Genomic DNA, 11,265 nt, shown 5'->3' with positions numbered 1-11,265 from the left:
ACAGAGGATGAGATGGTTGGATGGCCATCCCTGACTCAAAGGACATGTGTTTGAGAAAGCTCCGGGAGATGGTGAAGGACAGGGAAACCTGGCCTGCTGCAGTCTGTGGGTCACAGAGAGTCAGATGACTGAGTGACTGAACAACAAGAGCCAGGCACTAAGAGTCCGAAGCACGTGGTAAGGCCTGTCATAGACTTACAGACAGCAGGGGCTCACATCACGTTTGTTTAGATGAACTAGAATTTACCTGACCAATGCCAAGGGGATTTTGGTTCTGGGATTATCTCTGCTTAGTCTTAATTCAAGAAAAAAGTTTTCTTTTTTCTAGATATTCTCAGATTGGGAGGGAGGGGGTGAATACCTTCTATGGGTGTGGGGGTGGGGTTTGCTGATTACTGAGTCCCACCTCCAAACATTGCTGTGAAAATTTTGCAAATAGGCCTAGCACTTATGCACTTATGAGTAATCAGCCTCAAGCAAAGAAGGAATTGCATGAGGTGTTTCATGGTTTGGTTGGCTTCTTTATTTGTGGTTGCTTTCTTTTTTTGTGGGTGGGGAGATTTTTTTCCTCCAGTTTCTATCAAACCCCATGAGATAGCTCCTAGTCTCTCCCCACACATACATAATTCTATAGACTCAGGCAATATCCCAGCCCAGAAATTCTGCTGGAAATCTAATGCCAGCCATCCTAACTTTACACATAGCCCTTCACGAGTATTCAGACTGCATGGAGGTAGAGGTATTAAAAGCCTTCTTTTTTAAGATCCTCACAATGATCCTGTGATTCAGTCTGGATTTTAATCCCCACTTTACAGGAGAAAAAGTATTGAATCACAGGATGATGGAGCAAATTGTTTCAGATGACGCAGTATAAATTATGCAACTGAGTTGTGAGTTTATGTCAAACTTCAACCATACTTCTTTCTTTAAATGAGGTATCTCCTTAGGTTAAACACTGGAATTTCTATGCACTTTTATTTAAATGTACACCACTTTGCTACAAGACAAACCAGGAGTCATTGACTGATCACATTTTCATTCTCCATGAATTAAAGGCAGAAGTTCGATATCATATGTTCTTATTCTAAGGTAGAAAGGGAGATGGGAATGGGGAAAAGGGTAAACAATAGTAAAGAAACATAGAATCATCACTACATTTCTAATTTTGTCTAAACTGGACCTGCAAAAGCCAATGCCCATTGTTAAGGAATCAGACAGTTGAAGTCACAAAGGTGAAGGTGGGTGATTAGAAGGGTTTAGGTATTTGTTTGCTTGTGAGGGTAACAACGAGTGACATAGATTTTGGTCTATTTTGTTACTATTGTTCTGCATCCAATAAATGCAGAATACACATTTATTTTAAGTGCAAATGAAACATTTATCAAAACAGACCAGACGCTGTGCCATAAAGTCTCAATCAAGGTATTGAAGTCAAGTATGTTCTCCAAACACAGATGTTAAGCTAGAAACCAGTTAAACAAAGATAAATAAAAATCCTAAAATGCTTGAAAAAGAGGCAATTTGGAAAACTTTAGGTTTAACTTATGCACACTACAACTTCTTTTTAGCAAGCAGTTCTCAAGTTTTGACAAAGGCACACATATAAGCTGTAGCACCACCATGATGGGAATGTGGAAGGGTTACATCACTCCCAAAGGTCTTTTTGTAGAAAATAAGACAGTGTCTTTTTGTAGAAAACCTCTCCCACAACCCAAGCCCTGATAACCACTGGCCTGATTTATATCCCCATAAGTTTGCCCTTGGAATCTGACTTAAGAACATTTGAGGGTCATTCATTATTTTGGATATATCAATAGTATGTCCCTTATTGCTGTTGAATAGTATTCCATTATATGGATGTGTCATATTTTGTTTATCCATTCACTAATTGAAGGGCATTTTCAGTGCATATTTCCAGTATTTGATAATTATAAGTAAAGTGCATATAAGCATTCTTATGTAGAATTACTGGGTCTTACAGTAATGTACATTTAACTTAGATGAAGTTGCTCAGTCGTGTCTGACTCTTTGCAACCCCATGTACTGTAGCCTACAAGGCTCCTCCATCCATGGGATTTTCCAAGCAAGAGTACTAGAGTGGGTTGCCATTTCCTTCTCCAGGGGATCTTCCCGACCCAGGGATTGAACCCGGGTCTCGTGCATTACAGGCAGATGCTTTATCATCTGAGGCACCAGGGAAGCCCCATATTTAACTTAAGGAGCTGCCAAATTTTCCAGTGTTTCTATACTATTTTTCATTCCCATAAGCAGTGCATGAGAATTCCCTTTCTTCCATATCCATACCTGCACATGCTATGATTAGCTCTTTTAAGCATTTCTAATGAGTACATAGCTGTGTCTGATTGTTATTTTAGTTTGCATTTTGTTAGTTATTAATGATATTTTAATAGCCTCTCTTTGTTGATGTCTTATCTTCTTTGGTGGAATGTTTGTGAAAGTGTTTCACCCTTTTTAAAATTGAGTGCTTTTATTACTGAACTTTCAGAGTCATTTACATAGTATGAATATCCTTTATTAAATACGTGTTTTCTAATATTTTCTCCTAGACTTTGACTTATCTCATTTTGTTAATCAAAATGAGCAGCAACTTTTAATTTTGATGAAGTCTACTTTATAACTTTTTATTTTGTAATTTTTGTGTCCTAAGAAATCATCGCTTATTACAAGGATGAAAAGAATTTCTTTTGGTTTTTTCTTCACAATCTTACAAAATTATAGTCCACATTTTTCCTTTTCAACCTTTACATAGTTGTCATAAATTGACTTCTACAAATGGAATAAAGAAACAATACATTTCTGCCTTTTTTTTGCTTTAGACAATTATCTTATTCTGCATAAATCCAAGTTTCTGATTAGGATATTTCTTCTCCCTGAAGAACTTTTTAGCATTTTTTTCATACCAAAGTTTTGCCAATAATGGATTCTCCTCACTTTTGTTTGTCTGATAAAGCATTATTTCCCCTTCATTACTGAATTTTGGGGGAGATGGGCTGGGTATAGAAGTCTATACTGATAGTGTTTTTGTTTGCATTTGATTTGTTGGTGTTTTTCAGTACTTTATGGATGCTGAGGCTGAAACTCCAATACTTTGGCCACCTCATGAGACGAGTTGACTCACTGGAAAAGACTCTGATGCTGGGAAAGGTTGGGGGCGGGAGGAGAAGGGGACGACGGAGAATGAGATGGCTGGATGGCATCACCGACTCTGTGGACATGAGTTTGAGTGTACTTCGGGAGTTGGTGATGGACAGGGAGGCCTGGCGTGCTGTGATTCATGGGGTCGCGGAGAGTCGGACACGACTGAGCGACTGAACTGAACTGAACTGAACTGATGGATGTGATTTGATTTTCTTTTTGTTTTTGTAGTTTATGATTGTAAGCTGACTTTAATTCTTATATCTGTTCCTCTGTATATAAAAGATCCTTTTTTTTCTGCTCTCTTTCAATATTTTTTCTTTATCCTTCAATTTCAAAATTTTGACTATGATAGTTTAACAGTGTGTGTACATGTGTGTGTGTTGTGTGTGTGTATGTGTATGTTGTGTGTGTGTGCATGACTCTGTATCCCATACATGCATTTCCTTACTTAGGTTGCTTCTCTGAGCATCTTGGATTCTGCCTCTGCTTCTGTGATTTCAGTTACACCGATCGCATATATATCAGACAGAGCCCCGTGCTTTTTAGATAATCTTTTTTTCTTGGTTCATGTTTCTTTTTGTGTTTTCATTTGGATAAAGTGTTCAATAAAGGTTTCCCAGGTGGCACAGTGGTAAAGAATCCACCTGCCAAAGCTGAAAATGTAGGTTTGATCTGTGGGTTGGGAAGTTCTCCTGGAGAAGGAAATGGCAACCCACTCAAATATTCTTGCCTGAAAATCTCATGGACAGAGGAAACCGGTGGGCTATAGTCCATGGGTTCACAGAGTGGACACAACTAAGCGATTAAACCCATAACAAACTGTTCAACAGCCATTTATTATGTCCATTTACATGTACATCCAATTTTACTTTTATAATTGATATGACCACCTTATAGTTCACTGAATCTATCCTTGACTGTGCCAAGTGTACTAATGAGCTCACTAAAGATGTCATTCTTTGATCCCGTGTTTCTGATTTCTAAAATGAAAACGTCCATGCTGAAATTCTTCGCCTGTTCAGGCGTGTCATCCATTATTTTCACTAGCACCTCTGGTACATTAATAATATTTACATTTCCAGATGTTCCAACATCCGTGTGGTATTTGAGTCTGATTCTGTTAATTATCAGCTGAATGAATACCATAGATCAAGGATCATAAAAACTTCATAGATGCAGAAATTGAAGCTAAAAGACGCTGTGTGAGTAGTTCAAGATCACACACCTGAGAATTGATCCAGTGAAGTCAAAATGGATTTCAGAGTCCACCCTCTGTCCACCATACTATGCTGACCCATAATATGGGCACAGTAAATGGGTGTTGCCTAGGTGACTGATGACTGAAATGACTTAGCAGCAGCAGCAGCACAGGTGACTAAATGACCTGGAATTCTTGAGCATGCAAAATCTGTCCAAATTCTTATAGTATTGATATTGCAGTAGACATCAATCTTGGGACACAGGCAAGTGGGACACCCTTAGCAGCTTATGCCTATGTTGCAATGGTGCTGAAATATTATAAAACAAAACAAGGAGGTAGATATTAATAGGTCAGTGTTACTGTGGCCAGTGTATGTTCACATTTTTACTGACATCCCAGGCTTGCTCACATGACCCACACTTACTCACCTGGAGCAATCAAAGGACAGTCCTAAGCAGCATTTGACATAAATCATGTAGATCCCAATCTCACCCTGACTCTTCACTGGGAAAATGCCATTTGCTTTTTCACTGGATAATCCTCTGTAGCTTACAAAATAAGCCCTGTGATTTGTCTCTTTTCTTATTAAAACAAACAAAAATTGTAGCCTTGTTCTATCCCACAGCCAGGGATATGCTGGTTGCAAGCCAACACTGTGGCTCCACAAGTCCAGGCAGTGGAATGAGCTGGGATGGGCCCTGTGAATTGTTCCCAGCTCCAAAGGCACAGCTGTCCAGATTCCTCATGGATCAAGGAATTCAGAGGAGGCCTGGGTACAACACAGTCAATTATCTCACAGATGCTTTCTTCTCATTCAAGACACTATTTTTTCTAACAGTGCAGCACAGGGCAAAGTCTTTCACATAAGGTCCCTGGGAGGACCAGACACTGGCATATCATCTGCCAGACAGGTAGAATAGGGAAGAAAAGGGTTATCCTCACAAGGGTCTGTCTGCAGTACACCTGAACTGCCCCAACCAGAGGAAGTCTGCCTTTCCAGAAAAACCCCGGGGCTGTGTCTTTGTGACCTAAATTCCATCCAGGAATAGTCACTGGCCCAAGACTTGCTTCTTCACTTTAGAAAACCCTCATTAAAGGCGTCTTCTGATACCAGAGGTCTCAAGAAAGTCTATATAAAGCTTCCCAGTCTTTGGCCTAATAAATATAATTTCCAAGGAAATAATTCAAAAGAAGGATAAGCAAAGATGTTACTTACAGCAGTCTAAGTTTATAACTTGACTTAAAGCTCAACATTCAGAAAACTAAGATCATGGCATCCGGTCCCAACACTTCATGGCAAATAGATGGGGAAACAGCGGAAACAGTGGCAGACTTTATTTTGGGGGGCTCCAAAATCACTGCAAATGATGACTGCAGCCATGAAATTAAAAGACAGTTACTCCTTGGAAGGAAAGTTATGACCAACCTAGACAACATATTAAAAAGCAGAGACGTTACTTTGCCAACAAAGGTCCGTCTAGTCAAGGCTATGGTTTTTCCAGTAGTCATGTATGGATGTGAGAGTTGGACTATAAGAAAGCTGAGCACCAAAGAATGGATGCTTCTGAACTATGATGTTGGAGAATACTTTTCAGAGTCCCTTGGACTGCAAGGATATACAACCAGTCCATCCTAAAGGAAATCAGTCCTGAATATTCATTGGAAGGACTGATGTTGAAGCTGAAATGCAAACACTTTGGCCACCTGATGCAAAGAGCTGACTCATTGGAAAGGACCCTGATGCTGGGAAAGATTAAAGGCGAGAGGAGAAGGGGCCAACAGAGGATGAGTTGGTTGGATGGCATCACCGACTCAATGGACCTGAGTTTGAGTAAACTCCGGGAGTTGGTAATGGACAGGGAGGCCTGGCGTGCTGCAGTCCATGGGGTCACAAAGAGTCAGACACAACTGAGTGACTGAAATGAAGTTTATAACATTAGGGCCAGCGCCTATCTATTTAATAAAATGTTGTGAAACTATTAATAGGATTCTTCCCCATTAATAAAGATCCAGGGAAAAAATAATGCTAGGAGTAAAAATATCAAAGTTTTAATATATGAGAATTTCCAAGAGAAATAAAGGTCACAGCATTCATATTGAGGGGATAGATGAAGAGTCCAGTGCAATAGGAAGGTCCAAACCTAGGTACATTCAAGCATTAAGAATAAAGAGCAGATCCAAAAACTTCCCAAAATGTAGAATAGTTGCCTATAAAGAAGTAAAAATTAAACTAACCTCAAGCTTTTCCTCACCAATATTGTATCTTAAGTTTATTTTATCCTTTAGACAATAAGACAGAGAGTCTAGGGTCTCATGAGTTTCTTAAGTTCTATGAAAATGTTTTCTAGAAAGGAACTTTCTTATAAAGATATACATTATATCTATTATCTGCATATAGCATATAATGTATTATATAACATGTGATATTATAAATAATGCAGGATATATGTCATATAACATAGAAATATTGCATCCATATGTAGTGTTTATGTGTGTGTATACATAGAGATGGAATCAAAAACATAAAGATAAAAAATGAGAGATCATTAAGTAAATGCATGTGAAATGTAATGTTATATTATTATGTGACAATTGTTTGTATTATGTTTCATATGCTGAGAGGTGGAGCTTCCAACCCTAAGAGTACTTAGGATCTACAAAAATGCTAATAGTCTTGCAAATTCTCTAACTCTAGGCCTAATAACTCAATGATTATGAGGAAAGTGTCTCCTTCCCATAGATTTGGGTCTCCAGTCAAACTATCAATCACATGTAGGGATTAATGAAGAGATTTTTAGAGGTGACAAGCCTCAAAGTTTTAAGTTAATTTCAAGCTGCTGATGGGATTTGAGTAGTGAAAATTAATTACACCTTTCACCTCTCCCCAAGTTATAACCAATTAAGAAATAGACATGAGAAACTGAATGATATGTCGAAAAACTGCTGATAACACTGAACTAGATCTATGTATAGTCAGTTGGGTCCCTTAATAAACTCTGCTGCTGCTGCTGCTAAATCACTTCAGTCGTGTCCGACTCTGTGCGACCCCATAGACGGCAGCCCACCAGGCTCCTCCGTCCCTGGGATTCTCCAAGCAAGAACACTGGAGTGGGTTGCCATTTCCTTCCCCAATGCATGAAAGTGAAAAGTGAAAGTGAAGTCGCTCAGTCGTGTCCGACTCTATGCGACACCATGGACTGCAGCCTACCAGGCTCCTCCATCTATGGGATTTTCCAGGCAAGAGTACTGGAGTGGGGTGCCATTGCCTTCTCCGTAATAAATTCTAGATGGATCTAAAATCTAGTGTTCAGGATCAATCACCTGAGGGGTTTGGGGAGCAGACAATCTTATTAGAATCAGAGCCTTAGATATATGTTCAAAGCCAGGCTTGGTCCCTGACCCTGGACCTCTGGGTCCAGAATGCCAACAGTCAGTGAGGGATAAGTTGAAAGAGAAATCTCACAAATTGCTGAGTTACGGTATTTATGAGTTCCTTCTTTCTGCATCATTCCACACAAAGTCACTGGCAGCAAGGGAATGAATAGGAAAGAGAGAAGCTGGAAGTATTCCTCCCATTCTTATTATTTTCCTCAGGCACAGTGGTGTGCCAAATGTGGTCCTTGAACTGGTAGCATCAGCCTCACTTGAGAACTTGGCAAGAGCACAAATTCTCAGACCCCACCCTAGACCTACCAGATCAGAAACTCTGGAGGTGCAGCCTATCAATCTGTATTTCAAAAGTCGTGATTTTGATGAACATTCTGTCTGAGAAGCCTCATCACAAAGTATAGACTGGAAATTTGGTGTGTGTGTGTGGTGTGTATTGTGTTACACTTCTTAAATATCTATTATTTTTTTAAAAGAGAGATGGGAAAAGGCAGATTCTTTATGATGTCTTCTGAGCAGCCATATTTTAAGAAGTCTTTTTCTGGCCTATCTCTCCTCACTTATTCTAGAAGAAGGAGAGAAAATTAACTCCAGCAAGCACGGTGGTTTTCAGCCTTAACTGCTCACTGAAATCACCTAGTTCAGTTCAGTTCATTTCAGTTGTTCAGTCGTGTCTGACTCTTTGTGATCCCATGAACTGCAGCACATCAGGCTTCCCTGTCCTTCACCAACTCCCAGAGCTTGCTCAAATTCATGTCCAATGAGTCAGTGATGCCACCCAACCATCTCATCCTCTGTCGTCCCCTTCTCCTCCTGCCTTCATTCTTTTCCAGCATCAGGGTGTTTACCAATGAGTCCGTTCTTCGCATCAGGTGGCCAAAGCACTGGAGTTTCAGCTCCAACATCAGTCCTTCTAATGAATATTCAGGACTGATTTCCTTTACGACTGACTAGATTGATCTCTTTGCAGTCCAAGGGACTCTCAAGAGTCTTCTCCAGCACCACAGTTCAAAAGCATCAATTCTTCAGCACTCACTGAAGTGACTTAGCAGCAGCAGCAGCAGCTTTCTTTATGGTCCACAAATAACCTAGGAAACTTTGCAGATACTCACGTCTCAGACCCACCCCCACTGATTTGGATTTCATTTGTTTGGGTGTGTTGTGAGCATCAGAATTTCATCTATTTATTTATTTTTGAGACTTCATCGCTGCACGGCTTTTCTCTAGTTGCAGCAAGCTACTCTCTAATTGCAGCAAGCAGGCTTCTCATTGCAGTGGCTTCTCTTGTTGTGCAGCATGAGTTCTAGAACATGTAGTCTTCAGCAATGGCAGCGCATGGGGTCAAGATTTGTAGCTCCCGGGCCCTAGAGCACAGGCTGAATAGCTGTGGCACACAGGCTTAATAACTCCATGGCATGTGACTCCCAGGCCAGGGATCAAACCTGTGTCTTCTGCACTGGCAGGCAGATTCTTTACCATGAGTCACCAGGGAAGCCCCATGGGCAACTGGATTTTTAAAAAATCTTCCAAGTGATTCTATAATGTACAGCTAAGTTGGAACACATTGGTTCACTGGATCTGAAAATCTGGTTTCCAGATAAGCAGCATTGGTATCACTTGCCAGGAAGTGGCAATGTGCTCAGCAAATAATACTTTGACACCAGCTCTCACTTCCACGCATAGACTTCAGATACCAGCCACAAGCCCAGCTTATCTCCTGTGCATCTGACCCTCTGGCTACAAGTTGGAGGTTCCAGTGGCCTCTTTCTTGGGTTCAACTAAGTGGTGGAGCAGCACACAGAACTCAGAGAAACATTTCACTTACTAGGTTACCAGTTCATCATAAAAGGATGTAACTCAGGTGGGAGATCCATAGGACAATGCATGGGGAGGGAGGGTGGAGCTTCCAAGTCCTCTTCAGATGAGCCACTCTCCCCAGTCCTCAATAGTAACCAACCAGGAAGTTCTCTGGACCCTCTCCCTTTGGGTTTTTCTGGAGGCTTCATTGCATAGGCATGTTTGAGTAGATCATTGACCATTGGTGACTGATCTCAGTTTCCAGGCACTCTCTACTTCCTGGAGGTTGAAGGAGTGGTACTGAAGTTTCCAACCCTCTAACCACAGGTTGGTTTCCTTGGCAACCAGCTCCCATCTTCAGGGACTTTCCAAAAATCCCCTCATTCACATAACTAGACATTGTTATCATTTTCATCACTTAGCATATTCCAAGGGGGTTAGCTCTGCTCCAGAAATGGGGATGAATATGAAATATATATATTTCTTATTATACATCACAAAATCACATTTAAACACTTAGTTGACAAATAATTATTGGGTGCTCCTCTGGCCCAATTCCAGGAAAAGCTCTAAAAATAAAATGGTGAAGGAAAACAGGCATAGTTGTTTTCCTTGGAAACTGTTCATCCTGTAGGAAAACAAACATTAATCAAATAATCATCACACACATACATATGCAGTATGTCTATAATAAGTCCTGTAAGTGTCAGGAACACAAAACTGTGCCTATGGATGACAAGGAATGTAACCTAATGTAGGAGGAATGAGTCGGGTATCACAGATTTCCTGAGAAGCTGCTGTCAGAACTGATGTCTAAAGGATGAACAGAAGTTGAATAGGCATCAAGAAAACAAATCAAAAATTTTCCAAACATCTTGTGCAAAAGTCCTGTGGCAAATAGGGATGTGAAGGAACCAAAAATGATCAGTGGGTGCTATGTTCAGAAGGGGAAGGTTATTGGGAAAGAAAGATAAAAGAGAAATACAAAAGTTACACTCTGTTGTTGATGATGATGGTAGTGGTGTGTGTGTATGTGTCTGTGTTTGCTTGCTTGATTGATATACTCCACTACAATTTTTTTCTTCCTGCTTTGAGGAACTTTCTCAAGATTAGTGTCAAACCGCATACACCATAAAGAATGCTGAGACTCGGGCTGCCCTGGTTACACTCAGATCATCCTGACCATGGCATTGTGCGAAGCTGAGTCTATTTGGGGATTTTTTTGGCCCTGTAGTATCTTAGTTCCCAGAGCAGGGGTTGAACCCGCACCCCCTGCAGTAGAAGTGCAGAGTCTTAACCATTGGACCACCAGGGAAGTCCTCAGTCTACTGTTGAGCAGTGGAGTGGCCCCAGTGTGGTGGGGCCCATGATTGTGAGGCCACACACCTCTCTCATTTCCTGCCTCTTGTGGGTTTCAGCAGTGCCCTTGAAGGTTGTATTACCAAATCACTGTGCTGGCCGTTCTCTAGCTGCGACTGTGTCCTGAAAAACTCTGAATCTGGGAGAAAGTTGATTGAAACCCGCTTTGTTTTCCACACAAAGTTCTGAAGGTATTTACCTGTTTGGCCCCTGGTCCTTCGGCATCTGCAGTGACTGGCACTGCCGGCGTGTTTTCTTCCTAGATCATTTTTATTGCCAGTGTCCACTGTTGCTGGAAGACTTTCCAGGATCCTCATGCATATGGCTTTTGACGGAAAAATGTCTCCCTTGGCACCTTCTCG

General features: G+C 40.9%; 1 non-coding gene across 1 annotated transcript; it reads right to left on the bottom strand.

Annotated features, from left to right (window-relative positions):
* Positions 1-10,786: 10,786 nt before the first annotated feature.
* On the bottom strand, positions 10,787-10,859 carry TRNAR-UCU (transfer RNA arginine (anticodon UCU)). Its single transcript has one exon. It is a non-coding gene; the product is annotated as a tRNA-Arg (tRNA).
* Between the last annotated feature and the right edge of the window lie 406 nt (positions 10,860-11,265).

Source organism: Moschus berezovskii, chromosome 15 (assembly GCF_049115385.1).
Source record: "Moschus berezovskii isolate FMDL1 chromosome 15, NW_MosBer_1.0, whole genome shotgun sequence".
NCBI classification, from domain to species: Eukaryota; Metazoa; Chordata; class Mammalia; order Artiodactyla; family Moschidae; genus Moschus; species Moschus berezovskii.
This window is presented reverse-complemented; position numbering and strand designations above follow the sequence as displayed.